This window comes from Erythranthe guttata, chromosome 6 (genome assembly GCF_056151865.1).
Source record: "Erythranthe guttata isolate IM_541 chromosome 6, IM_541, whole genome shotgun sequence".
Lineage (NCBI taxonomy): Eukaryota > Viridiplantae > Streptophyta > Magnoliopsida > Lamiales > Phrymaceae > Erythranthe > Erythranthe guttata.
The window spans coordinates 10,648,560-10,676,148 of NC_142538.1; the positions used below are offsets into that span (position 1 = coordinate 10,648,560).

General features: G+C 33.6%; 2 long non-coding RNA genes across 2 annotated transcripts; one reads left to right on the plus strand and one right to left on the minus strand.

The window, feature by feature from the left end:
- Positions 1-400: 400 nt before the first annotated feature.
- On the minus strand, positions 401-22,234 carry LOC148770137 (uncharacterized). Its single transcript, XR_016031828.1, has 2 exons — positions 21,798-22,234; positions 401-727 (listed from the first exon to the last, which is right to left on the minus strand). It is a non-coding gene; the product is annotated as an uncharacterized LOC148770137 (long non-coding RNA).
- Positions 4,088-5,788, plus strand: LOC148770138 (uncharacterized). The gene is made up of 4 exons (XR_016031557.1): positions 4,088-4,264; positions 4,747-4,826; positions 5,202-5,274; positions 5,502-5,788. It is a non-coding gene; the product is annotated as an uncharacterized LOC148770138 (long non-coding RNA).
- Positions 22,235-27,589: the final 5,355 nt, after the last annotated feature.

Below are 27,589 nucleotides of genomic sequence, written 5' to 3' on the forward strand. Positions count from 1 at the left end.
AAACGCACATGTAAAAAAACATGCGCAAAAGTGCATTCGCAACAACGTTCTTGAAAACACGAACTCCAATACTAGGACTTTAATACGCATCAACAAACAGCAACAAACACAGTAGATAAAAACGATACAGTGGAGTGTAGAAATAAAACTCTACGTTTACGTTTACGTGGATTTTTTTTTGGATTAATTTATTTTCTCTTTGAATTGGTGGATTTGGTATCTTATAGGTACAAATCGAAAATTAGGTGTCCAGGAAGGAAAAATGATCAAAGAGAAAGAAAAGAGTTGTAACACCATCCATGACTTTTACTTAACTAAGAAAGGCTTTGGAAAAATGGTCTTTATTAAAATTTCGATACGATTTGAACCTTGAGAAATCACTTTAAAATTTGTGGAAGCATTTTTCGTTTACTTAAAATCATAACCCGAATTTATAAGAAACCATTTTCATAAAGAGTGCTACATACATAACTATGAACGGGGTTTACAAAATACTTGTAATACATCGGAAGAAAATAAACTCTATTTATATACCCCGGTTTAATAGACTAGATTCCAAAATCAGAGTACAAAATGAACTCGTAAAGATCTCCATTATACATTGGACTTTTAAAAGGGAAAAGTGGAGACATAATTTTATAAGAAATCCGGAGAGGACATATAATGCATCAAGGCTTGTAACTCCTCCAACTCCGCTCCGCTGCGCCACTCTGATTACGTTGAGGACCTGAAATGGGGATTCGCATAGAGCGTGAGCCTAACCACTGGCTCAGTAAGAACATTGGTCTGGCGATACTCACACCTCTCTCAACGTGTCACTCGCGCCCTACGGGAGTCCTAAAGTCCTCGTCTATGTTCTTTTCATCTACGTCTTTTATAACATACTCTATTCATTTATGCAATATCATAACATTCATTCATATCACATATAATTGGCCACGTAAGAAACTTAACACATAAAATTAGGCATATAATAAACTTGCAATCATTCATTCATATCACATATAATTGGCCACATAATAAACTTAATACATAAAATTAGGCATCTAATAAACTTGCAATCATTCATTCATATCACACATAATTGGCCACATAAGAAACTTAATACATAAAATTAGGCATCCAATAAACTTGCAATCATTCATTCATATCACATATAATTGGCCACATAAGAAACTTAATACATAAAATTAGGCATCCAATAAACTTGCAATCATTCATTCATATCACATATAATTGGCCACATAAGAAACTTAATACATAAAATTAGGTATCCAATAAACTTGCAATCATTCATTCATACACTTAACATAAATCTCACATTTACCGGTTACTTTAAACCTTTCACTTTAAACATTTCACGGATACTTAACATCCAACTTTCTTTAATAATCGGGTACTTAACACCCTTCTAACATTTAAGGGTACTCAACACCCTTTTAACTTTACTATGCAATATGCAATATGAAACTTTTAGACTTCTAGACTTTTCATGAAATAATGCATGAGAAAACATTGGGCCCGTTTGGAAAAACAATGGTGGAGTTCGGCAATAAGCCGTGTATTTTGGAGCTTGTGATCTATAACTTTACTATAGTCACGACTATAACTTTACTAATGAGGGCATTCTTCAACTTTAACCATATCATAGTCACATAATCACATAATGATATAATCACATAATCACACATTCCTATCATTAAAAATATCCCTTATATCGCATTTAAATGCACCTTAGGCCATAGCTACCTAATATTTCACATAAAGCATCGAATACTTTACCTTTACCACAAGCTCACATAACAACAATTTAGATATATAAGTGTAATTCATAAGCCATGGATCGGAGTATAATCACGACCACGTAGGCATAAATATATATATATATATATATATAATATATATATATATATATATATATATATATATATATATATGTATATATAGTAGCATACTTATGATACATAAGCCATGGGTTGGAGTATAATCACAACCACGCAGGCGTAAATACGTATATAGATACTTGTACAAGATTAAACAACAATCAAGCATATATATTTAATTTATCACACATGAAGTTCTAATCCACATAATTCCAGTCAAGTATATAATCGAAAACACATAACAATACTCAAGAACTTTTAGATCATCTAAATAGCACATAAGTTCTATAAACAATTTATCATTATTCCTTATATTGTAATCATACTCTAACTTATACCCGATCACTAATTTCTTCAAGAGATAAACACTCTAAATAATTTGTTCTAAGTTCAGTCATGCTATTAAAGTTATGCATCAAGAGTTTAAAACATGCTCATAATTAATTCCATCAATTCAAAGAAATTCATTTTAGAAAACAGGGCAGTTTTAGTACTTTACTTTTGAAAATTAATTTCTCTTTAATCATGCATCCAAAAATTCTGAAACTTTAACATAATACTCGTTTTGGAGTTAAAAGTACCATTCAAAACAGTTTTCCAAAATACCTATCCAAAGAAGAGAAATATTTAAAACTCTACAGCTCTGTTGTCGAAATTCCAGAAACAGAGCATTGACTTCAAAAATACCAAATACAATTATTTTCTTTTCAAAACACCGTGAAATTTTGACAAAGATTACATCTATAAGTATAATATCTAATCCAAGTGGAATCACTATGATCGGAGTAATACAGGATCAGATTTAACATGCATTTTTTTCGTGACACATAATCTGTGCAGTTTCGGAAAATAAATCACAACTTAATCATTTTTAATCCAAAAAAGACACACTTTATATCAAATTCAAGATAACAGAGTGATCTATATTCTCTAGTAATTTCACAGTTTTATAAAAATAAATATTCTATGAAACAAGGCTTAAACTCCGTGACTATGAATCTGTAAATTTCAATCTAAGCATCTAGTTCAAGATTCTAAACTCAATCATCCTATAGTCATAAAACCCAAACTTAAACACATAAGATTAACATAAAAACATTGGTTAACTTAACATTCAATTCAATTTCAGTAAAGACCAAGGGGTCCTTACCCATTTGAAAGAAATTAAAGACAAGAGAAGGAGAAATTGAAGGATTCATGGAGGTCTTCGAGTTTTGGCCATAGATGATCTTGGGATGCTTTGGGCTGAGTTTGAAGGCTGTAGGAGGGGTGTTTTCTTGGAGTTTATTGATGAGAGAAACCTTTTATGAGTATATGCTGAATAATTGAGGGGAAAGAAGAAGGAGAAGAGCTTGCTTCATTGTGAAGAACAAGAGAAGCCTTTGGGATTATTTGAAGGAGGGGGTTATCGTGGGTTAGAGAGGAGAGAGGGGAGAGGAATTTTGGCTGATGTTTTGGTGTGTGGAAATGAAGAGGAGAGGGTGGTATTTATAGAGTCTTGGATGCTTGATATCTTAATGACTAAGTATGAAGAGGGGTCTTTTTGCAATTAGGAGAAATTTGAAATAATCTAGAGGGACTTCTAGGCAATTTCATTTAAGTTATCTTAAAATAAAATGCTAAATAAAAGCCAAGTTGAAATGCACATGGAATAAGTGTATGCATGCAACACATACAATCCTAGCGAATTTAAAGATGGTAAATTACTATCAATTAAGCATATAATCTTTCTAGTGTGAGAAAATAAATTCTTCTGTTACTAAAACTAAATCCACGTAAATCTCATAATTGCACGTGTTCAATTACATTAAACACATGAAATACATTTTCGTTATACATATAGAGAATAAAATCAAGAATATTCATGCAGACATATAATGCACATTAGTTCACATAATTCCACATAAATAGCAAATAAATTCACTACAACAAAATGTTGATATTGCGACACTTTTTTAGAGACATTATTTTATAAATGCCTCAAATATAGTTTTTTGGGGCATTTGCTACAATTCTCTTATTCATATGCCCTATAGGGGCATTTAAGTTTTTTGGACATATTTTTATAAATGCCTCATTTATTATTTTTTTAGCTACTTTACAAATTTATAGGAACACGTCTATGCCTATAGTTTTATTTTGGCTGGGTTTTTTTTTTCTTCCTTTCTATATTTTTTTAAACTTTGGCCCAACCCAATTCACACTTCCCTACTCAATGCTGGTTTACATAAAAAACCTACTAGTCTTTTTTCTTCCCAACAACGACATAGACGGAGAAGAGAAGAGTATGGAAGAAGAAGAGGATTAGAGCGTCGAGTTTCGCCCATGAGTATGATAGGATTTATTGTTTCAGAACAATTCTTCCGATTAAATACATTGGGGTATTTTATTTCAACCTTTTTCTTTTTCTTTTTCTTTTTTTGTTGTTTTAGGTTGGACTGATTGTGAATGGATATACGATTCGTCTTCAATATAGTGAAACTCAATTTAATTGCTCTTGGATATACGATTCCATTAGTTTTTCTCTTCAATTTTGATAATCTAATTTGTATTATTTCGAAATATGTATACGGATCCTCCTAATACCTTCAAAATAAGGTCAACAAAAGCTCACATATAAACGGATTTCGAATGCAAAAGAATTGTTTCCATTAAGCGGGTGTAGTATTCATACAATTATTTGCCGTTTAATGATTACAATATGTATTAGGTTTTCTTTGTTCTAATTCCTAATCACAATAATCGGCCCAATTATTAGTTGTTCTTTTCTCAATATTGCCTCTATAATTTCTTAAAAAAATCGTAAAATTATAATTAGTGAGAAGGATATTCACATAACTATATATTTTTTGTTTAATACAAGGACACCACACATTGCTCCACACATTGCTCGTCCAGCAAGATGGAGAAGAAGAATATGGCAGAATATTTTTTTAATGAAAGGTTGGTAAACAAATCTATTTTAGCATTATGAATTTTAATATTTGACCATGACTATGCACTTGTTAAAGAAAATATATTTGGGTTGTCTGATTTTTTTTATTATAGTATTATACTATGATTATCTTCAAAGTAATCCGATTGAAGTTCTTCCATTGAACAACTTCAGAACTCATTAACTTTTCTGCAACTGACTGCTAATTGTTGGAGATAATAAAATGGTATATTTTCTAGCAGACGATTTATATTTTTATTTTGTAAAATAGTCTACAGGTTTTTGTCATCATAATGCACCCCAAATTGCATAAAACTCCCCATTGCATCTTAGTATGTGTATAATTTAGATAACAATTAGCTGAATATGGTAACATGTACCAGGAGGCTTTCAAATTATTGATTCTGATGAGAAAGTAAAGGTTATTGATGGTTGGATGGGAATACTGATAAACAGGTATGCTTGCTTTGATTGGATTTTTTGTTCATTATTATTGCTTCATCCAAGACCCTTTGGATGTTAAATATGTCAATTCCCATTTTCCCATCCAATGCCATGAAAAGTTATCTATTTTTTAATGTTAAAGTTTCATGTAGATAATGCTTTGGATATGTCAAGACATGTGAAATTTTTAAACTTGTTATCTTGTTGCTAATTTATGGATATTATGGTAATTTATTCAGGTAGTTCTGAACGATTTTATTGTTGATGCAATCCACAATATGACAGAAGCTGAATAATACTTTTAGAATCTACAATGTTAGAGATTATCGAATTTTGTTCAAGATGTTCTCTCGTTTTCTTTTTGCTTGAAAACTTGTGCAAATACGAGATAATGTAATCTTATGTTTCTAAAACACGATTTGATGTTGTTAGCTGGAAAAAGGAGATTGGTCATAGTACTTGTTAACTTTGTTGCTCAAATGCACTTGAAATTTTGATGAATAAAAGTTGAGAATGTTGTTATGTATGATTTGGTATTTAAAATTTTAGTTTTCATGTATTTTCTAAAATGTATAGTGATGAACTATTTGGGTCGTGTATATGAGCTGGAAATTTTGGCTTGCAAATTATTAAATTGAGGACTTTAATACGCATCAACAAACAGCAGCAAAAACAGTAGATAAAAATGATATAGTGGACTGTAGAAATAAAACTCTACATTTACGTTTACGTGGATTTTGTTTTTGGATTAATTTATTTTCTATTTGAATTGGTGGATTTGGTATCTTATAGGTACAAATAAAAAATTAGGTGTCCAGGAAGCAAAACTGATCAATGAGAAAGAAAAGAGTTGCAATTAGGAAAATAAAATCAAATTAGAAGAGAGAATCCCTCAACATCTTTGGTAGTGTACGTCCACGAAGTCGAGCATAACTTTCTCATCCGGACTCCAAATCAACTGGTTTTGGCGGCATTAGAAAGCCTGGCTACAATTCCTGTCTAACGTGAAAAATTCAAATTCGGACTCGAACATGTTCAAAATTGGATTCAAGAAGCGATCATGAAAATACGTACAACAGTTCGAGGACTTGAATGCGCATCAAGAAACGTGCACAAAAGTCTCGCTAGAAAGATACGCACATAAGTAAGTGTACAAAAGCATGCACAAAAGTACACACGCAAAAGTGCATTCACGGAAAGGATCATGAAAACACAAACTACAATCCTAGGACATTAATAAAAATTAACAAACATGCACAAGCACACTCGCTCAAATGGACATGCACAAACGTACATGTTAAAAAACATGCGCAAAAGTGCATTCGCAACAACGTTCTTAAAAACACGAACTACAATACTAGAACTTTAATACGCATCAACAAACAACAGCAAAAACACTAGATAAAAATGATACTGTGGAGTGTAGAAATAAAACTCTACGTTAACGTTTACGTTTACGTGGACTTTTTTTTTTGGATTAATTTATTTTATGTTCGAATTGGTGGATTGGTATCTTATAGGTACAAATCGAAAATTAGGTGTCCAGGAAGCAAAAATGATCAAAGAGAAAGAAAAGAGTTGCAATTAGGAAAATAAAATAAAATTAGAAGAGAGAATCCCTCAAAATCTTTGGTAGTGTACGTCCACGAAGTCCAGCATAACTTTCTCATCTGGACTCCAAATCACTTGGTTCTGGCGGCATTAGAAAGCTATTTCAGCTGGCTACAATTCCTGTCTAACGTAAAAAATCCAAATTCGGACTCAAACATGGTCAAAATTGGATTCCAAAAGCGATCATGAAATTACGTACTACAGTTCGAGGACATGAATGCGCATCAAGAAACGTGCACAAAAACTCTCGCTAGAAAGATACGCACAAAAGTAAGTTTACAAAAGTATGCACAAAAGTACTCATGCAAAAGGGCATTCGCAAAAAGGATCATGAAAACACAAACTACAATCCTTGGACATTAATACAAATCAACAAACATGCACAAGCACACTCGCTCAAATGGACATGCACAAACGTACATGTAAAAAAACATGCGCAAAAGTGCATTCGCAACAACGTTCTCAAAAACACGAACTACAATACTAGGAATTTAATACGCATCAACAAACAACAACAAAAACACTTGATAAAATAGATACAGTGGACTGTAGAAATAAAACTCTACATATACGGTTATGTGGATTTTGTTTTTTTGGATTAATTTATTTTCTGTTTGAATTGGTGGATTTGGTATCTTATAAGTACAGATCGAAAATTAGGTGTCCAGGAAGACAAAATGATCAAAGAGAAAGAAAAGAGTTGCAATTAGGAAAATAAAATCAAATTAGAAGAGAGAATACCTAAACATCTTTGGTAGTGTACGTCCACGAAGTCGAGCATAACTTTCTCATCCGGACTCCAAATCAACAGGTTTTGGCTGCATTAGAAATCTATTTCAGCTGGCTACAATTATTGTCTAACGTGAAAAATTCAAATTCGGACTCGAACATGGTCAAAATTGGATTCCAAAAGCCATCATGAAAATACGTACAACAGTTCGAGGACTTGAATGCGCATCAAGAAACGTGCACAAAAAGTCTCGCTAGAAAGATACGCACATAAGTAAGTGTACAAAAGCATGCACAAAAGTACACACGCAAAAGTGCATTCACAAAAAGGATCATGAAAACACAAACTACAATCCTAGGACATTAATACAAATCAACAAACATGCACAAGCACACTCGCTCAAATGGACATGCACAAACGTACATGGAAAAAAACATGCGCAAAAGTGCATTCGCAACAACGTTCTCAAAAACACAAACAACAATACAAGGAATTCAATACGCATCAACAAACAATAGCAAAAACACTTGATAAAATAGATACAGTGGAGTGTGAAATAAAACTCTACATTTACGGTTACGTGGATTTTGTTTTTTGGATTAATTTATTTTCTGTTTGAATTGGTGGATTTGGTATCTTATAAGTACAGATCGAAAATTAGGTGTCCAGGAAGCAAAAATGATCAAAGAGAAAGAAAAGAGTTGCAATTAGGAAAATAAAATCAAATTAGAAGAGAGAATCCCTCAACATCGTTGGTAGTGTACGTCCACGAAGTCGAGCATAACTTTCTCATCCGGACTCGAAATCAACTGTTTTTGGCGGCATTAGAAAACTATTTCAGCTGGCTACAGTTCGTGTCTAAGGTGAAAAATTCAAATTCGGACTCGAACTCGGTCAAAATTTGATTCCAAAAGCGATCATGAAAATACGTACAACAGTTCGAGGACATGAAATGCGCATCAAGAAACGTGCACAAAAACTCTCGCTAGAAAGATACGCACATAAGTAAGTGTAAAAAAGCATGCACAAAAGTACACACACAAAAGTGCATTCGCAAAAAGGATCATGAAAACACAAACTACAATCCTAGGACATTAATACAAATCAACAAACATGCACAAGCACACTCGCTCAAATGAACATGCACAAACGTACATGTAAAAAAACATGCGCAAAGGTGCATTCGCAACAACGTTCTCAAAAACACGAACTACAATACTAGGAATTTAATACGCATCAACAAACAACAGCAAAAACACTTGATAAAATAGATACAGTGGAGTGTAGAAATAGAATTCTATATTTACGGTTAGGTGGATTTATTTTTTTGGATTAATTTATTTTCTGTTTGAATTGTCGGATTTGGTATCTTATAAGTACAGATCAAAAATTAGGTGTCCAGGAAGCAAAAATGATCAAAGAGAAAGAAAAGAGTTGCAATTAGGAAAATAAAATCAAATTAGAAGAGAGAATCCCTCAACATCGTTGGTAGTGTACGTCCACGAAGTCGAGCATAACTTTCTCATCCGGACTCGAAATCAACTGTTTTTGGCGGCATTAGAAAACTATTTCAGCTGGCTACAGTTCGTGTCTAAGGTGAAAAATTCAAATTCGGACTCGAACTCGGTCAAAATTTGATTCCAAAAGCGATCATGAAAATACGTACAACAGTTCGAGGACATGAAATGCGCATCAAGAAACGTGCACAAAAACTCTCGCTAGAAAGATACGCACATAAGTAAGTGTAAAAAAGCATGCACAAAAGTACACACACAAAAGTGCATTCGCAAAAAGGATCATGAAAACACAAACTACAATCCTAGGACATTAATACAAATCAACAAACATGCACAAGCACACTCGCTCAAATGAACATGCACAAACGTACATGTAAAAAAACATGCGCAAAAGTGCATTCGCAACAACGTTCTCAAAAACACGAACTACAATACTAGGAATTTAATACGCATCAACAAACAACAGCAAAAACACTTGATAAAATAGATACAGTGGAGTGTAGAAATAGAATTCTATATTTACGGTTAGGTGGATTTATTTTTTTGGATTAATTTATTTTCTGTTTGAATTGTCGGATTTGGTATCTTATAGGTACAGATCGAAAATTAGGTGTCCAGGAAGCAAAAATGATCAAAGAGAAAGAAAAGAGTTGTAGTTAGGAAAATAAAATCAAATTAGAAGAGAGAATCCCTCAACATCTTTGGTAGTGTACGTCCACGAAGTCGAGCATAACTTTCTCATCCGTACTCCAAATCAACTGGTTCTGATGGCATTTGAAAGCTATTTCAGCTGGCTACAATTCCTGTCAAACGTGAAAAATCCAAATTCGGACTCGAACTCGGTCAAAATTGGATTCCAAAAGCCATCTTGCAAATACGTACAACAGTTCGAGGACATCAAATACGCATCAAGAAACGTGCACAAACACTCTTGCTAGAAAGATACGCACATAATGAAGTGTAAAAAAGCATGCACAAAAGTACACACGCAAAAGTGCATTCGCAAAAATGATCATGAAAACACAAACTACAATCCTAGGACATTAATACAAATCAACAAACATGCACAAACACACTCGCTCAAATGGACATGCACAAACGTACATGTAAAAAAACATGCGCAAAAGTGCATTCGCAACAACGTTCTTAAAAACATGAAATACAACACTAGGACTTTAATACGCATAACCAAACAACAGCAAGAACACTTGATACAAAAGATACAGTGGAGTGTAGAAATAACACTCAACGTTTACGTTTACGTGGATTTTTTTATGCATTAATTTACATTTCTGGTTTAATTGGTGGATTTAGTATTCTATAGGTACAGATTGGTAATGATGTGTCCATGAAGCAAAAATGATCAAAGAGTAAGAAAAGAGTTGCAATTAGGAAAATAAAATCAAATTAGAAGAGAGGATCCCTCACAATCTTCGGTAGTGTCCATGAAGTCGAGCATAACTTTCTCATCCGGACTCCAAATCAACTGGTTCCGGCGGCATTAGAAAGCTATTTCAGCTGGCTACAATTCCTGTCTAATGTCAAATTTCCAAATTCGGACTCAAACATGGTCAAAATTGGATTCCAAAAGCGATTTTGAAAATACCCGCTACAGTTCGAGGACACGAATGCACATCAAGAAACGTGCACAAAAACACTCGCTACAAAAGACACGCACATAAGTAAAAGTACAAAATCATGCACAAAAGTACTCACGCAAAAGTGCATTCGCAAAAATGTTCATGAAAACACAAACTACAATCCTAGGACATTAATACAAATCAACAAACATGCACAAACACACTCGCTCAAATGGACATGCAAAAACGTACATGTAAAAAAACATGCACAAAAGTGCATTCGCAACAACATTCTTAAAAACACGAAATACAACACTAGGACTTTAATACGCATAACCAAACAACAGCAAGAACACTAGATACAAAAGATACAGTGGAGTGTAGAAATAACACTCATTGTTTACGTTTACGTGGTTTTTTTTATGGATTAATTTATATTTCTGTTTTAATTGGTGGATTTAGTATTCTATAGGTACAAATTGATAATGAGCTGTCCATGAAGCAAAAATGATAAAAGAGTAAGAAAAGAGTTGCAATTAGGAAAATAAAATCAAATTAGAAGAGAGGATCCCTCAACATCTTCGGTAGTGTCCACGAAGTCGAGTTAAACTTTCTCATCCGGACTCCAAATCAACTGGTTCCTGCGGTATTAGAAAGCTATTTCAGCTGGCTACAATTCCTGTCTCATGTCAAATTTCCAAATTCGGACTCGAACATGGTCAAAATTGGATTCCAAAAGCGATCATGAAAATACGTACTACAGTTCGAGGACATGAATGCGCATAAAGAAACGTGCACAAAAACTCTCGCTAGAAAGATACGCACATAAGTAAGTGTACAAAACCATGCACAAAAGTACACACGCAAAAGTGCATTCGCAAAAAGGATCATGAAAACACAAACTACAATCCTAGGACATTAATACAAATCAACAAACATGCACAAGCACACTCGCTCAAATGGACATGCACAAACGTACATGTAAAAAAACATGCGTAAAAGTACATTCGCAACAACGTTTTTAAAAACACGAACTACAATACTAGGACTTTAATACGCATCAACAAACAACAACAAAAACACTAGATAAAAATGATACAGTGGAGTGTAGAAATAGAACTCTACGTTTACGTTTACGTGGATTTTTTTTTTGGATTAATTTTCTGTTTGAATTGGTGGATTTGGTATCTTATAGGTACATAACGAAAATTAGGTGTCCAGGAAGCAAAAATGATCAAAGAGAAAGAAAAGAGTTGCAATTAGGAAAATAAAATCAAATTAGAAGAGAGAATCCCTCAACATCTTTGGTAGTGTACGCCCACGAAGTCGAGCATAACTTTCTCATCCGGACTCCCAATCAATTGTTTCCGGCGGCATTAGAAAGCTATTTCAGCTGGCTACAATTCCTGTCTAACGTGAAAAATCCAAATTCGGACTCGAACATGGTCAAAATTGGATTCCAAAAGCGATCATGAAAATACGTACTACAGTTCGAGGACATGAATGCGCATCAAGAAAAGTGGACAAAAACTCTCGCTAGAAAGATACGCACATAAGTAAGTGTACAAAATCATGCACAAAAGTACACACGCAAAAGTGCATTCGCAAAAAGGATCATGAAAACACAAACTACAATCCTAGGACATTAATACAAATTAACAAACATGCACAAGCACACTCGCTCAAATGGACATGCACAAACGCACATGTAAAAAAACATGCGCAAAAGTGCATTCACAACAACGTTCTTAAAAACACGAACTACAATACTAGGACTTTAATACGCATCAACAAACAACAACAAAAACACTAGATAAAAATGATACAGTGGAGTGTAGAAATAAAACTCTACGTTTACGTTTACGTGGATATTTTTTTTGGATTAATTTATTTTCTGTTTGAATTGGTGGATTTGGTATCTTATAGGTACATAACGAAAATTAGGTGTCCAGGAAGCAAAAATAATCAAAGAGAAAGAAAAGAGTTGCAATTAGGAAAATAAAATCAAATTAGAAGAGAGAATCCCTCAACATCTTTGGTAGTGTACGCCCACGAAGTCGAGCATAACTTTCTCATCCGGACTCACAATCAATTGTTTCTGGCGGCATTAGAAAGCTATTTCAGCTGGCTACAATTCCTGTATAACGTGAAAAATCCAAATTTGGACTCGAACATGGTCGAAATTGGATTCCAAAAGCGATCATGAAAATACGTACTACAGTTCGAGGACATGAATGCGCATCAAGAAAAGTGGACAAAAACTCTCGCTAGAAAGATACGCACATAAGTAAGTGTACAAAATCATGCACAAAAGTACACACGCAAAAGTGCATTCGCAAAAAGGATCATGAAAACACAAACTACAATCCTAGGACATTAATACAAATTAACAAACATGCACAAGCACACTCGCTCAAATGGACATGCACAAACGCACATGTAAAAAAACATGCGCAAAAGTGCATTCACAACAACGTTCTTAAAAACACGAACTACAATACTAGGACTTTAATACGCATCAACAAACAACAACAAAAACACTAGATAAAAATGATACAGTGGAGTGTAGAAATAAAACTCTACGTTTACGTTTACATGGATTTTTTTTTTGGATTAATTTATTTTCTGTTTGAATTGGTGGATTTGGTATCTTATAGGTACATAACGAAAATTAGGTGTCCAGGAAGCAAAAATGATCAAAGAGAAAGAAAAGAGTTGCAATTAGGAAAATAAAATCAAGTTCGAAGAGAGAATCCCTCAACATCTTTGGTAGTGTACGCCCACGAAGTCGAGCATAACTTTCTCATCCGGACTCCCAATCAATTGTTTCCGGCGGCATTAGAAAGCTATTTCAGCTGGCTAAAATTCCTGTCTAACGTGAAAAATCCAAATTTGGACTCGAACATGGTCAAAATTGGATTCCAAAAGCGATCATGAAAATACGTACTACAGTTCGAGGACATGAATGCGCATCAAGAAAAGTGGACAAAAACTCTCGCTAGAAAGATACGCACATAAGTAAGTGTACAAAATCATGCACAAAAGTACACACGCAACAGTGCATTCGCAAAAAGGATCATGAAAACACAAACTACAATCCTAGGACATTAATACAAATTAACAAACATGCACAAGCACACTCGCTCAAATGGACATGCACAAACGCACATGTAAAAAAACATGCGCAAAAGTGCATTCACAACAACGTTCTTAAAAACACGAACTACAATACTAGGACTTTAATACGCATCAACAAACAACAACAAAAACACTAGATAAAAATGATACAGTGGAGTGTAGAAATAAAACTCTACGTTTACGTTTACATGGATTTTTTTTTTGGATTAATTTATTTTCTGTTTGAATTGGTGGATTTGGTATCTTATAGGTACATAACGAAAATTAGGTGTCCAGGAAGCAAAAATGATCAAAGAGAAAGAAAAGAGTTGCAATTAGGAAAATAAAATCAAGTTCGAAGAGAGAATCCCTCAACATCTTTGGTAGTGTACGCCCACGAAGTCGAGCATAACTTTCTCATCCGGACTCCCAATCAATTGTTTCCGGCGGCATTAGAAAGCTATTTCAGCTGGCTAAAATTCCTGTCTAACGTGAAAAATCCAAATTTGGACTCGAACATGGTCAAAATTGGATTCCAAAAGCGATCATGAAAATACGTACTACAGTTCGAGGACATGAATGCGCATCAAGAAAAGTGGACAAAAACTCTCGCTAGAAAGATACGCACATAAGTAAGTGTACAAAATCATGCACAAAAGTACATACGCAAAAGTGCATTCGCAAAAAGGATCATGAAAACACAAACTACAATCCTAGGACATTAATACAAATTAACAAACATGCACAAGCACACTCGCTCAAATGGACATGCACAAACGCACATGTAAAAAAACATGCGCAAAAGTGCATTCACAACAACGTTCTTAAAAACACGAACTACAATACTAGGACTTTAATACGCATCAACAAACAACAACAAAAACACTAGATAAAAATGATACAGTGGAGTGTAGAAATAAAACTCTACGTTTACGTTTACATGGATTTTTTTTTTGGATTAATTTATTTTCTGTTTGAATTGGTGGATTTGGTATCTTATAGGTACATAACGAAAATTAGGTGTCCAGGAAGCAAAAATGATCAAAGAGAAAGAAAAGAGTTGCAATTAGGAAAATAAAATCAAATTCGAAGAGAGAATCCCTCAACATCTTTGGTAGTGTACGCCCACGAAGTCGAGCATAACTTTCTCATCCGGACTCCCAATCAATTGTTTACGGCGGCATTAGAAAGCTATTTCAGCTGGCTAAAATTCCTGTCTAACGTGAAAAATCCAAATTCGGACTCGAACATGGTCAAAATTGGATTCCAAAAGCGATCATGAAAATACGTACTACAGTTCGAGGACATGAATGCGCATCAAGAAAAGTGGACAAAAACTCTCGCTAGAAAGATACGCACATAAGTAAGTGTACAAAATCATGCACAAAAGTACACACGCAAAAGTGCATTCGCAAAAAGGATCATGAAAACACAAACTACAATCCTAGGACATTAATACAAATTAACAAACATGCACAAGCACACTCGCTCAAATGGACATGCACAAACGCACATGTAAGAAAACATGCGCAAAAGTGCATTCACAACAACGTTCTTAAAAACACGAACTACAATACTAGGACTTTAATACGCATCAACAAACAACAACAAAAACACTAGATAAAAATGATACAGTGGAGTGTAGAAATAAAACTCTACGTTTACGTTTACATGGATTGTTTTTTTTGGATTAATTTATTTTCTCTTTGAATTGGTGGATTTGGTATCTTATAGGTACAAATCGAAAATTAGTTGTCCAGGAAGCACAAATGATCAAAGAGAAAGAAAAGAGTTGCAATTAGGAAAATGAAATCAAATTAGAAGAGAGCATCCCTCAACATCTTTCGTAGTGTACGCCCACGAAGTCGAGCATAACTTTCTCATCCGGAAAATTCCTGTCTAACCTGAAAATTCAAAATTCGGACTCGAACATGGTCAAAATTGGATTCCAAAAGCGATCATGAAAATACGTACTACAGTTCGACGACATGAATGCGCATCAAGAAACGTGCACAAAATCTCTCGCTAGAAAGATACGCACATAAGTAAGTGTACAAAAGCATGGACAAAAGTACACACGCAAAAGTGCATTCTCAAAAAGGATCATGAAATCACAAACTACAATCCTAGGACATTACTACAAATCAACAAACATGCACAAGCACACTCGCTCAAATGGACATGCACAAACGTACATGTAAAAAAACATGCGCAAAAGTGCATTCGCAACAACGTTCTTAAAAACACGAACTACAATACTTGGACTTTAATACGCATCAACAAATAGCATCAAACACAGTAGATAAAATTTATATAGTGGGGTGTAGAAATAAAACTCTACGTTTACGTTTACGTGGATTTTTTTTGTTTGTATTAATTTATTTTCTGTTTGAATTGGTGGATTTAGTATCATATAGGTACAAATCGAAAATTAGGTTTCCAAGAAGCTAAAATTCAAAGAGAAAGAAAAGAGTTGCAATTAGTAAAATAAAATCAAGTTAGAAGAGAGAATCCCTCAATATCTTCGCTAGTGTACGTCCACGAAGTCGAGCATTACTTTCTCATCCGGACTTCAAATCAACTGGTTCCGGTTGCATTAGAAAGCTATTTCAGCTCGCTACAATTCCTGTCTAACGTGAAAATCCAAATTCAGACTCGAACATGGTCAAAATTGGATTCCAAAAGCGATCATGAAAATACGTACTACAGTTCGAGGACATGAATGCGCATAAATAAACGTGCACAAAAACTGTCCCTAGAAAGATACGCACATAAGTAAGTGTACAAAAGCATGCACAAAAGTACACACGCAAAAGTGCATTCTCAAAAAGGATCATGAAAACACAAACTACAATCCTAGGACATTAATACAAATCAACAAACATGCACAAGCACACTCGCTCAAATGGACATGCACAAACATACATGTAAAAAAAACATGCGCAAAAGTGCATTCGCAACAACGTTCTTAAAAACACGAACTACAATACATAGACTTTAATACGCATCAACAAACAACAGCAAAAATAGTAGATAAAAATGATACAATGAGTGTAGAAATAAAATTCTACGTTTACGTTTACGTGAATTTTTTTGTTTGGATTAATTTATTTTCTGTTTGAATTGGTGGATTTAGTATCTTATAGGTACAAATCAAAAATTAGTTGTCCAGGAAGCAAAAATGATCAAAGAGAAAGAAAAGAGTTGTAATTAGGAAAATAAAATCAAATTAGAAGAGAGAATCCCTCAGCATCTTTGGTAGTGTACGCCCACGAAGTCGAGCATAACTTTCTCATCCGAACTCCAAATCAACTGGTTCCGGTGGCATTAGAAAGCTATTTGAGCTGGCTACAATTCGTGAAAAATCCAAATTCGGACTCAAACATGGTCAAAATTGGATTCCAAAAGCGATCATGAAAATACGTACTACAGTTCGACGACATGAATGCGTATCAAGAAATGTGCACAAAAACTCTAGCTAGAAAGATACACACATAAGTAAGTGTACAAAAGCATGCACAAAAGTACACACGCAAAAGTGCATTCTCAAAAAGGATCATGAAAACACAAACTACAATCCTAGGACATTAATACAAATCAACAAACATGCACAACCACACTCGCTCAAATGGATATGCACAAACATACATGTAAAAAAACATGCGCAAAAGTGCATTCGCAACAACGTTCTTAAAAACACGAACTACAATACTAGGACTTTAATACGCATCAACAAACAGCAGCAAAAATATTTGATAAAAATGATAGAATGGAGTGTAGAAATAAAACTCTACGTTTACGTTTACGTTTACGTGGATTTTTTTGTTTGGATTAATTTATTTTCTGTTTGAATTGATGGATTTAGTATCTTGTAGGTACACATCAAAAATTAGGTGTCCAGGAAGCAAAAATGATCAAGGAGAAAGAAAAGAGTTGCAATTAGGAAAATAAAATCAAATTAGAATCCCTCAAAATCTTCGGTAGTGTACGTCCACGAAGTCGAGCATAACTTTCTCATCCGGACTCCAAATCAACTGGTTCTGGTGGCATTAGAAAGCTATTTCAGCTGGCTACAATTCCTGTCTGACATGAAAAATCCAAATTCAGACTCGAACATGGTCAAAATTGGATTCCAAAAGCGATCATGAAAATACGTACTACAGTTCGAGGACATGAATGCGCATAAAGAAACGTGCACAAAAACTCTCGCTAGAAAGATACGCACATAAGTAAGTGTACAAAAGCATGCACAAAAGTACACACGCAAAAGTGCATTCTCAAAAAGGATCATGAAAACACAAACTACAATCCTAGGACATTAATACAAATCAACAAACATGCACAAGCACACTCGCTCAAATGGACATGCACAAACGCACATGTAAAAAAACATGCGCAAAAGTGCATTCGCAACAGCGTTCTTAAAAACACGAACTCCAATACTAGGACTTTAATACGCATCAACAAACAGCAGCAAACACAGTAGATAAAAACGATACAGTGGAGTATAGAAATAAAACTCTACGTTTACGTTTACGTGGATGTTTTTTTCGATTAATTTATTTTCTCTTTGAATTGGTGAATTTGGTATCTTATAGGTACAAATCGAAAATTAGGTGTCCAGGAAGCAAAAATGATCAAAGAGAAAGAAAAGAGTTGTAACACCATCCATGACTTTTACTTAACTAAGAAAGGCTTTGGAAAAATGGTCTATTAAAATTTCGATACGATTTGAACCTTGAGAAATCACTTTAAAATTTGTGGAAGCATTTTTCGTTTACTTAAAATCATAACCCGAATTTATAAGAAACAATTTTCATAAATAGTGCTACATACATAACTATGAACGGGGTTTACAAAATACTTGTAATACAGCGGAAGAAAATAAACTTTATTTATATATCCCGTTTTAATAGACTAGATTCCAAAATCAGAGTAGAAAATGAACTCGTAAAGATCTCCATTATACATTGGACTTTTAAAAGGGAAAAGTGGAGACATAATTTTATAAGAAATCCGGAACGGACATATAATGCATCAAGGCTTGTAACTCCTCCAACTCCGCTCCGCTGCGCCACTATGATTACGTTGAGGACCTGAAAAGGGGATTCGCATAAAGCGTGAGCCTAACCACTGGCTCAGTAAGAACATTGGTCTGGCGATACTCACACCTCTCTCAACGTGTCACTCGCGCCCTACGGGAGTCCTAAAGTCCTCGTCTATGTTCTTTTCATCTACGTCTTTTATAACATACTCTATTCATTTATGCAATATCATAACATTCATTCATATCACATATAATTGGCCACGTAAGAAACTTAACACATAAAATTAGTCATATAATAAACTTGCAATCATTCATTCATATCACATATAATTGGCCACATAATAAACTTAATACATAAAATTAGGCATCTAATAAACTTGCAATCATTCATTCATATCACACATAATTGGCCACATAAGAAACTTAATACATAAAATTAGGCATCCAATAAACTTGCAATCATTCATTCATATCACATATAATTGGCCACATAAGAAACTTAATACATAAAATTAGGCATTCAATAAACTTGCAATCATTCATTCATATCACATATAATTGGCCACATAAGAAACTTAATACATAAAATTAGGCATCCAATAAACTTGCAATCATTCATTCATACACTTAACATAAATCTCACATTTACCGGTTACTTTAAACCTTTCACTTTAAACATTTCACGGATACTTAACATCCAACTTTCTTTAATAATCGGGTACTTAACACCCTTCTAACATTTAAGGGTACTCAACACCCTTTTAACTTTACTATGCAATATGCAATATGAAACTTTTAGACTTCTAGACTTTTCATGAAATAATGCATGAGAAAACATTGGGCCCGTTTGGAAAAACAATGGTGGAGTTCGGCAATAAGCCGTGTATTTTGGAGCTTGTGATCTATAACTTTACTATAGTCACGACTATAACTTTACTATCGCCGAGTTAGTGGTTTATAATCTCGATTCCTATGTGAATCAGTCCCTATGTGGACAGGTCCCTATGTAGACCCCAACTATCAACCACTAACTGTAATATAGTCCCGGCTATAACTTTACTATAGCCGAGTTAGTGGTTTATAATCCCGATTCCTATGTGAATCAGTCCCTATGTGGACAGGCCCCTATGTGGACCCCAATTATCAACCACTAACGGGATACCAGCCCCCCGTATCCCATACTTATTCACCTAGATCCACAACCAATTTCCAAACATTTTTAACTTTGAAAAATCTTGATTTATGCATCTTAGACTTAATAATGAATCATATGATCTATCTATGTTTACTTTCATATAAACAACACCAAAGTAACAAGTGCCATACCAACTATACTTCAACTTTTTAATCAAATCATTAAACACATAAATCATATAGAACATAACACTTTCACATCATAAGTGCATATAAACATTTCATAACCCAAGGTAGCACAAAGGAGAGCATTCTTCAACTTTAACCATATCATAGTCACATAATCACATAATCATATAATCACATAATCACACATTCCTATCATTAAAAATATCCCTTATATTGCATTTAAATGCACCTTAGGCCATAGCTACCTAATATTTCACATAAAGCATCGAATACTTTACCTTTACCACAAGCTCACATAACAACAATTTAGATATATAAGTATAATTCATAAGCCATGGATCGGAGTATAATCACGACCACGTAGGCATAAATATATATATATATATATATATATATATATATATATATATATATATATATATGTATATATAGTAGCATACTTATGATACATAAGCCATGGGTTGGAGTATAATCACAACCACGCAGGCGTAAATACGTATATAGATATATATGTATTATATATATATATATATATATATATATATATATATATATATATATATATATATATATATATATATTTATCATATGTATAGATACTTGTACAAGATTAAACAACAATCAAGCATATATATTTAATTTATCACACATGAAGTTCTAATCCACATAATTCCAGTCAAGTATATAATCGAAAACACATAACAATACTCAAGAACTTTTAGATCATCTAAATAGCACATAAGTTCTATAAACAATTTATCATTATTCCTTATGTTGTAATCATACTCTAACTTATACCCGGTCACTAATTTCTTCAAGAGATAAACACTCTAAATAATTTGTTCTAAGTTCAGTCATGCTATTAAAGTTATGCATCAAGAGTTTAAAACATGCTCATAATTAATTCCATCAATTCAAGGAAATTCATTTTAGAAAACAGGGCAGTTTTAGTACTTTACTTTTGAAAATTAATTTCTCTTTAATCATGCATCCAAAAATTCTGAAACTTTAACATAATACTCGTTTTAGAGTTAAAAGTACCATTTAAAATAGTTTTCCAAAATACCTATCCAAAGAAGAGAAATATTTAAAACTCTACAGCTCTGTTGTCGAAATTCCAGAAACAAAGCATTGACTTCAAAAATACCAAATACAATTATTTTCTTTTCAAAACACCCTGAAATTTTGACAAACATTACATCTATAAGTCTAATATCTAATCCAAGTAGAATCACTATGATCGGAGTAATACAAGATCAGATTTAACATGCATTTTTTTCATGACACATAATATGTGCAGTTTCGGAAAATAAATAACAACTTAATCATTTTTAATCCAAATAAGACACACTTTATATCAAATTCAAGATAACAGAGTGATCTATATTCTCTAGTAATTTCACAGTTTTATAAAAATAAATATTCTATGAAACAAGGCTTAAACTCCGTGACTATGAATCTGTAAATTTCAATCTAAGCATCTAGTTCAAGATTCTAAACTCAATCATCCTATAGTCATAAAACCCAAACTTAAACACATAAGATTAACATAAAAACATTGGTTAACTTAACATGCAATTCAATTTCAGTAAAGACCAAGGGGTCCTTGCCCATTTGAAGGAAATTAAAGACAAGAGAAGGAGAAATCGAAGGATTCATGGAGGTCTTCGAGTTTTGGCCATGGATGATCTTGGGATGCTTTGGGCTGAGTTTGAAGGCTGTAGGAGGGGTGTTTTCTTGGAGTTTATTGATGAGAGAAACCTTTTATGAGTATATGTTGAATAATTGAGGGGAAAGAAGAAGGAGAAGAGCTTGCTTCATTGTGAAGAACAAGAGAAGCCTTTGGGATTATTTGAAGGAGGGGGTTATCGTGGGTTAGAGAGGAGAGAGGGGAGAGGAATTTTGGCTGATGTTTTGGTGTGTGGAAATGAAGAGGAGAGGGTGGTATTTATAGAGTCTTGGATGCTTGCTATCTTAATGAGTAAGTATGAAGAGGGGTCTTTTTGCTATTAGGAGAAATTTGAAATAATCTAGAGGGACTTCTAGGCAATTTCATTTAAGTTATATTAAAATAAAATTCTAAATAAAAGCCAAGTGGAAATGCACATGGAATAAGTGTATGCATGCAACACATACAATCCTAGCCAATTTAAAGATGGTAAATTACTATCAATTAAGCATATAAACTTTCTAGTGTGAGAAAATAAATTCTTATGTTACTAAAACTAAATCCACGTAAATCTCATAATTGCACGTGTTCAATTACATTAAACACATGAAATACATTTTAGTTATACATATAGAGAATAAAATCAAGAATATTCATGCAGACATATAATGCACATTAGTTCACATAATTCCACATAAATAGCAAATAAATTCACTACAACAAAATGTTGATATTGCGACACTTTTTTAGAGACATTATTTTATAAATGCCTCAAATATAGTTTTTTGGGGCATTTGCTACAATTCTCTTATTCATATGCTCTATAGGGGCATTTAAGTTTTTTGGACATATTTTTATAAATGCCTCATTTATTATTTTTTTAGCTACTTTACAAATTTATAGGAACACGTCTATGCCTACAGTTTTATTTTGGCTGGGTTTTTTTTTTTCTTCCTTTCTATATTTTTTTAAACTTTGGCCCAACCCAATTCACACTTCCCTACTCAATGCTGGTTTACATAAAAAACCTACTAGTCTTTTTTCTTCCCAACAACGACATAGACGGAGAAGAGAAGAGTATGGAAGAAGAAGAGGATTAGAGCGTCGAGTTTCGCCCATGAGTATGATAGGATTTATTGTTTCGGAACAATTCTTCCGATTAAATACATTGGGGTATTTTATTTCAACCTTTTTCTTTTTCTTTTTCTTTTTTTGTTGTTTTAGGTTGGACTGATTGTGAATGGATATACGATTCGTCTTCAATATAGTGAAACTCAATATAATTGCTCTTGGATATACGATTCCATTAGTTTTTCTCTTTAATTTTGATTATCTAATTTGTATTATTTCGAAATATGTATACGGATCCTCCTAATACCTTCAAAATAAGGTCAGCAAAAGCTCACATATAAACGGATTTCGAATGCAAAAGAATTGTTTCCATTAAGCGGGTGTAGTATTCATACAATTATTTGCCGTTTAATGATTACAATATGTATTAGGTTTTCTTTGTTCTAATTCCTAATCACAATAATCGGCCCAATTATTAGTTGTTCTTTTCTCAATATTGCCTCTATAATTTCTTAAAAAAATCGTAAAATTATAATTAGTGAGAAGGATATTCACATAACTATATATTTTTTGTTTAATACAAGGACACCACACATTGCTCCACACATTGCTCCTCCAGCAAGATGGAGAAGAAGAATATGGCAGAATATTTTTTTATTGAAAGGTTGGTAAACAAATCTATTTTAGCATTATGAATTTTAATATTTGACCATGACTATGCACTTGTTAAAGAAAATATATTTGGGTTGTCTGATTTTTTTTATTATAGTATTATACTATGATTATCTTCAAAGTAATCCGATTGAAGTTCTTCCATTGAACAACTTCAGAACTCATTTACTTTTCTGCAACTGACTGCTAATTGTTGGAGATAATAAAATGGTATATTTTCTAGCAGACGATTTATATTTTTATTTTGTAAAATAGTCTACAGGTTTTTGTCATCATAATGCACCCCAAATTGCATAAAACTCCCCATTGCATCTTAGTATGTGTATAATTTAGATAACAATTAGCTGAATATGGTAACATGTACCAGGAGGCTTTCATATTATTGATTCTGATGAGAAAGTAAAGGTTATTGATGGTTGGATGGGAATACTGATAAACAGGTATGCTTGCTTTGATTGGATTTTTTGTTCATTATTATTGCTTCATCTAAGACCCTTTGGATGTTAAATATGTCAATTCCCATTTTCCCATCCAATGCCATGAAAAGTTATCTATTTTTTAATGTTAATGTTTCATGTAGATAATGCTTTGGATATGTCAAGACATGTGAAATTTTTAAACTTGTTATCTTGTTGCTAATTTATGGATATTCTGGTAATTTATTCAGGTAGTTCTAGTTCTGAACGATTTTATTGTTAATGCAATCCACAATATGACAGAAGCTGAATAATACTTTTAGAATCTACAATGTTAGAGATTATCGAATTTTGTTCAAGATGTTCTCTCGTTTTCTTTTTGCTTGAAAACTTGTGCAAATAAGAGATAATGTAATCTTATGTTTCTAAAACACGATTTGATGTTGTTAGCTGGAAAAAGAAGATTGGTCATAGTACTTGTTAACTTTGTTGCTCAAATGCACTTGAAATTTTGATGAATAAAAGTTGAGAATGTTGTTATGTATGATTTGGTATTTAAAATTTTAGTTTTCATGTATTTTCTAAAATGTATGGTGATGAACTATTTGGGTCGTGTATATGAGCTGGAAATTTTGGCTTGCAAATTATTAAATTGAGGATATCAGGTATTAGTTTGCGACAAAAAAATGTCTCGAAAAAGACTTTTACATGATAGTAAAAATGTCCTTATAAGTATATGTGGGACAATTATAAATGTCCTCTAATCCATACTAAGTGCCTCAAAAAATGATTTGTGTAACAGAAATGATATAGTTACAAGGCACATATTTATGCCTCAAAAACAGTTTATTTGGACACATATATGTGTCTCGAAAAGAATTAATTTACGGGGCATATAATACGTGTCCCATAACCTAATGCGACACACAACTACGCGACATATATATTTTTTGCCCCTAAATGTATAAATGCCTCAATAGAGTATATATTGGGACAGTTTTTCTGTGTCCCAATAAGTGATTTTTGTTGTAGGTAAATTGAAAAGCAACTAATCAAATTTGGCACCTAATTCACAAATTCCAAGCAAATGTGACGTGAGGAAAAATAGATAACTAGGCTATCGAGAACGCGGGATGTTACAAGAGTTGTAATTAGGAAAATAAAATCAAATTAGAAGAGAGAATCCCTCAAAATCTTCGGTAGTGTACGTCCACGAAGTCGAGCATAACTTTCTCATCCGGACTCCAAATCAACTGGTTCCGGTGGCATTAGAAAGCTATTTCAGCTGGCTACAATTCCTGTCTAACAGGAAAAAATCTAATTTCAGACTCGAACAAGGTCAAAATTGGATTCCAAAAGCGATCATGAAAATACGTACTACAGTTCGAGGACATGAATGCGCATCAAGGAACGTGCACAAAAACTCTCGCTAGAAAGATACACACATAAGTAAGTGTACAAAAGCATGCACAAAATTACACACGCAAAAGTGCATTCTCAAAAAGGATCATGAAAACAATAACTACAATCCTAGGACATTAATACAAATCAACAAACATGCACAAGCACACTCGCTCAAATGGACATGCACAAACGCACATGTAAAAAAACATGCGCAAAAGTGCATTCTCAACAACGTTCTTAAAAACACGAACTAGAATACTAGGACTTTAATACGCATCAACAAACAGCAGCAAACACAGTAGATAAAAATGATACAATGGAGTGTAGAAATAAAACTCTACGTTTACGTTTACGTGGATTTCTTTTTTGGATTAATTTATTTTCACTTTGAATGTGTGGATTTGGTATCTTATAGGTACAAATCAAAAATTAGGTGTCCAGGAAGCAAAAATGATCAAAGAGAAAGAAAAGAGTTGCAATTAGGAAAATAAAATCAAATTAGAAGTGAGAATCCCTCAACATCTTTGGTAGTGTACGTCCACGAAGTCGAGCATAACTTTCTCATCCGGACTCCAAATCAACTAGTTCTAGCGGCATTAGAAAGCTATTTCAGCTGGCTACAATTCCTGTTTGACGTGAAAAATCCAATTTCGGACTCGAACATGGTCAAAATTGGATTCCAAAAGCGATCATGAAAATACGTACTACAGTTCCAGGACATGAATGCGCATCAAGAAACGTGCACAAAAACTCTCGCTAGAAAGATACGCACAAAAGTAAGTTTACAAAAGCATGCACAAAAGTACACACGCAAAAGTGCATTCGCAAAAAGGATCATGAAAACACAAACTACAATCCTAGGACATTAATACAAATCAACAAACATGCACAAGCACACTCGCTCAAATGGACATGTACAAACATACATGTAAAAAAACATGCGCAAAAGTGCATTCGCAACAACGTTCTTAAAAACATGAACTACAATACTAGGACTTTAATACGCATCAATAAACAACAGCAAAAACACTAGATAAAATAGATACAGTGGAGTGTAGAAATAAAACTCTACGTTTACGTTTACATGGATTTTTTTTTTCGGATTAATTTATTTTCTGTTTGAATCGGTGGATTTGGTATCTTATAGGTACAAATCGAAAATTAGGTGTCCATGAAGCAAAAATGATCAAAGAGAAAGAAAAGAGTTGCAATTAGGAAAATAAAATCAAATTAGAAGAGAGAATCCCTCCAAATCTTTGTGAGTGTACGTCCACGAAGTCGAGCATAACTTTCTCATCCGGACTCCAAATCAACTGGTTCTGGTGGCATTAGAAAGCTATTTCAGCTGGCTACAATTCCTGAAAAATCCAAATTCGGACTCGAACATGGTCAAAATTGGATTCCAAAAGCGATCATGAAAATACGTACTACAGTTCGATGACATGAATGTGCATCAAGAAACGTGCACAAAAACTCTCGCTAGAAAGATACGCACATAACTAAGTGTACAAAATCATGCACAAAAGTACTCACGCAAAAGTGCATTCGCAAAAAGGATCATGAAAACACAAACTACAATCCTAGGACATTAATACAAATCAACAAACATCACAAGCACACTCGCTCAAATGGACATGCACAAACGTACATGTAAAAAAACATGCGCAAAAGTGCATTCGCAACAACGTTCTTAAAAACACGAACTACAATACTAGGACTTTAATACGCATCAACAAACAACAGCAAAAACACTAGATAAAATAGATACAATGGAGTGTAGAAATAAAACTCTACGTTTTAGTTTACGTGGATTTCTTTTTTGGATTAATTTATTTTCAATTTGAATGTGTGGATTTGGTATCTTATAGGTACAAATCAAAAATTAGGTGTCCAGGAAGCAAAAATGATCAAAGAGAAAGAAAAGAGTTGCAATTAGGAAAATAAAATCAAATTAGAAGTGAGAATCCCTCAACATCTTTGGTAGTGTACGTCCACGAAGTCGAGCATAACTTTCTCATCCGGACTCCAAATCAACTGGTTTTGGCGGCATTAGAAAGCGATTTCAGCGGGCTACAATTCCTGCCTAACGTGAAAAATCCAAATTCAGACTCGAACATGGTCAAAATTGGATTCAAGAAGCCATCATGAAAATACGTACTACAGTTCGAGG